The sequence below is a fragment of the Schistocerca piceifrons genome, chromosome 2, assembly GCF_021461385.2.
Source record: "Schistocerca piceifrons isolate TAMUIC-IGC-003096 chromosome 2, iqSchPice1.1, whole genome shotgun sequence".
NCBI lineage: Eukaryota > Metazoa > Arthropoda > Insecta > Orthoptera > Acrididae > Schistocerca > Schistocerca piceifrons.
In genome coordinates, this window is record NC_060139.1 from 470,162,330 (window position 1) to 470,166,398 (window position 4,069).

The window sequence follows — 4,069 nt, forward strand, 5'->3', positions numbered from 1 at the left end:
ATCTGTATCCCACCTGTCATCTCATCCATCAAAGCCGAATAAAAGAAGAGATGTTCGTTTGACGGAATAGCCGTGAAGGCTACAAAAAGGAAAAAGCGCATCAAACGACTCAGCAGGCAAAGGGAGTCCAAGTAAATGATAAATAGGTGTGTGGCGCCAACAATATGCCACAGGTTTAGCTGAAGTCCAGACAGCTAGCAGACATAGCACCGCTACTCGGAGCATCTGAAGAAGACGATTGGATGAGTCGTCGAAACACTATGTTCATCATCTGTCTACAAACCCGAAAGCATACTGTAGCGCCAAGCACACTGTCAACTTTGTTCCTGTGTAGACAGGAAATCAAAAACCTAACAAAACAAGCATTCATATGACACAGAAGTGTCCGATCACGTCCTCGACGACCATAATTTTTTTTTTCTTAGTGATGTCTTGTGCTTACGAGATAAGGCTCACGTATTAAGCCAAGTCCGTGCCCAGGTCGTAAATATGTACTCTGTTCTGTGGAGCTCGATCCGCAGCACGATCGGAGGAAGCAGATTTCATTACCAGTTTTCACAGTTCTTAGCCGCCTGTTTGGCCAGTTTTAAATTTTAAGCCACTCCGAAGTAACTCGTGAAGAGAAAGCATGCGACAGTGTTGATGGTAGTCTATCCATTAGACCAGTGGTTTCCAACATTTCTAAGCTGATTATCCCCTAGAGCAATCGGATATTAGCTAATTACCCACTCTCCCTACCATCACTAAAATTAATGCCAAACTAAGCTTAAGGATGAAAAAGACTTTTCTTTGAATACTTTCACCTTTAAAATCATCATGTATTTTATGAATACAAGAGTTAATGAGTCAATTAAACGATTCGTATAGCTTACTTCTAACAACCTTTTTTATACAGTATTTAGCTATTTCTCCGTCTGGGCACATCATAAGTCATGCTCCAAACGTATTCCGGCCATTTTTTTGTTTCATTTCTATCATACACACATAAAAAAAAGAAGTTTTGGATCATCCCAGTTTCCAGAACTCCTAAAGAGGCTTTGGCTGTGGACATATTACCACAGACACAGTCCCTTTGACAGTTCAGAGATGTCACTAAACCCTGCCGGCCGCTGGTGGCCGAGCGGTTCTAGGCGCTTCAGTCTGGAACCGCGCGACCGCTACGGTCGCAGGTTCGAATCCTGCCTCGGGCATGGATGTGTGTGATGTCCTTAGGTTAGTAAGGTTTAAGTATTTCTAAGTTCTAGGGGACTGATGACCTCAGATGTTAAGTCCCATAGTGCTCAGAGCCATTTGAACCATTTTTTTCACTAAACCCGCTCAAATATGTAAACAACGAGGCATGAGCAGTGCTTATTAGACGGAGGGGACCCGAGAGCCGATCAGTTCCAGTCATTCGACCAGGAAGGAGGTGCACAGCTCATGTTGTCTGTAGTTCAACCATGACTAGATGGTCAGTACCGCGGTTCGATCGCGTCCGCATTATTACTTTGTGCCAGGAAGGGCTCTCAACAAGGGAAGTGTCCAGACGTATCGGAGTGAACCAAAGCGATGTTGTTCGGACACGGAGGAGATACAGAGAGACATGAACTGTCGATGACATGCCTCGCTCAGGCCGCCCAAGGGCTACTACTGCAGCGGATGACCGCTACCTACGGATTAGCGCTCAGAGAAACCCTGACTGCAACGCCACCATGTTGAATAATGCTTTTCGTGCAGCTACAGGTCGTCGTGTTATGACTCAAACTGTGCGCAATAGGCTGCATGATGCGCAACTTTACTCCTGACGTCCATGGCGACGTCCATCTTTGCAACCGCGACACCATGCAGCGTGGTACAGATGGGCCCAACAACATGCTGAAGGGATCGCTCAGGATTGGCATCACGTTCTCTTCACCGATGAGTGTCGCATATGCCTTCAATCAGACAATCGTGGGAGACGTGTTTGGAGGCAACCCAGTCAGGCTATGCGCCTTAGACACATTGTCCAGCGAGTGCAGCAAGGCAGAGGTTTCCTGCTGTTTTGTGGAGCCGACATACGACGCTAGTGATCATGGAAGGTGCCGTAACGGCTGTACGATACGTGAATGCCATCCTCCGACCGGCAGTGCAACCACATCGGCAGCATGTTGGCGTGGCATTCGGCTTCATGGACGACAGTTCTCGCCCCATCGTGCACATCTTGTGAATTACTTCCTTCAGGATAACGACATCGCTCGACTAGAGTGGCCAGCATGTTCTCCAGATCTGAGCCCTATCGAACATGCCTGGGATAGGTTGAAAAGGGCTGTTTATGGACGACGTGATGCATCAACCACTCTGAGGGATCTACGCCGAATGGCTGTTGAGGAATGGGACAATCTGGACCAACAGTGCCTTGATGAACTCGTGGATAGTATGCCACGACGAATACAGGCATGCATCAATGCAAGAGGACGTGCTACTGGGTATTAGAGGTACCAGTGTGTATAGCATCTGGACCACCACCTCTGAAGGTCTCGCTGTATGGTGGTTCAACATGCAATGTGTGGTTTTCATGAGCAATAAAAAGGGTGGAAATGATGTTTATGTTGGTCTCTATTCCAATTTTCTGTACAGGTTACGGAACTCTCGGAACCGAGGTGAGGCAAACCTTTTCATGATGTGTTTAGTTCCACATATTTAAATATTTACTGCAACATTTCTTTTCCGTGTGTTGTGTTGCTATAGTTTGCTTTCTAGAATAAATGACGAAGCGACTCCTGGTACATTGCGACTTCTACCTACGCCTTCTCCATAGAGAGCTGCCTCTCTCGCCCTCCTGGCGACACTAGCTTCTTCCGCGTCCTGTGGCCACACGTAAAACGAACCAAGTTTAATCGTGTGGTCTGTACTTACTGTTTCTAAGTCATTTTATTGTTGTGCTCGTTACTTCTGAACTGGCTGAAATTGTAAGCCTTCAAGCCGCCAATGCTTTGTGTCTGGCCACTGCCAATAATAATAATAATTGTAATACTATTTACGGCACTATAGTAGCGATTATGTAGTAACTGTCGTTTATACTGTCAGTTAGTACGTTTATCTGTCTCAGAATGAATAGTGAAGCAATTTTTGGTCGATTGCAAGGAGTACATGGAGGAGAAGAAATTTAACGAGATATTTAGTATTCATTACATGTATGTCTCACTTTTACTGTCAAACATGCACGGTGCAAAACAATGTATACAGTATGTGTAGTGCGTGGGTTTGTGAAGAAGATGTTTCTGATATATACGTTTCACAAGTAACTTCCACAATATCGTGTCAAGATTTAATGATAACATTCGAAAAAAAGTAATTGGTAATTTATGCAATCAATATTAGAACTAAACTAAACTCTGCCCGATCAGGCCGTGGAGGCCCAACGGTACCGGCCGGCCGCCGTGTCATCCTCACTCACAGGCGTCACTGGATGAGGATGTGGAGGGGCATACGGTCAGCACACCGCTCTCCCGGTCACAAGTCAGTTAACGAGACCGGAGCGGCTACTTTCAGTCATGTAGCTCCTCAGTTTGCCTCGCAAGGGCTGAATGCACCTCGTTTGCCAACAGCGCTGGGCAGACCGGATGGTCACCTATCCAAGTGCTAGCCCAGCCCGACAGCGCTTAACTTCGGTGATCTGACGGGAACCGATGTTACCACTGCGGCAAGGCCGTTGGCAGTCAATATTAGAATCGTCCTAGTTATGGAAAAATGGGAGAAAGAACTCAAGAAACGTGGGTTTTGGAAGCCAATTCTACTGGACTTTCCCAAAAACGACCTCTATATACCATAACCTGTGTTCGCGGACGACTCAATATATATTAATGACCTAGTAGATAGTGTCGGAAGTTCCATACGGCTTTTCGCGGATGATGCTGTAGTATACAGAGAAGTTGCAGCATTAGAAAACTGTAGCGAAATGCAGGAAGATCTGCAGCGGATAGGCACTTGGTGCAGGGAGTGGCAACTGACCCTTAACATAGACAAATGTAATGTATTGCGAATACATAGAAAGAAGGATCCTTTATTGTATGATTATATGATAGCAGAACAAACACTGGTAGCAGTTACT

At 45.9% G+C, this 4,069-nt stretch overlaps 1 pseudogene; it reads right to left on the minus strand.

The window, feature by feature from the left end:
- Nucleotides 1–3,557: 3,557 nt before the first annotated feature.
- LOC124778721 lies at nt 3,558–3,675 on the minus strand (annotated as a pseudogene).
- Between the last annotated feature and the right edge of the window lie 394 nt (nt 3,676–4,069).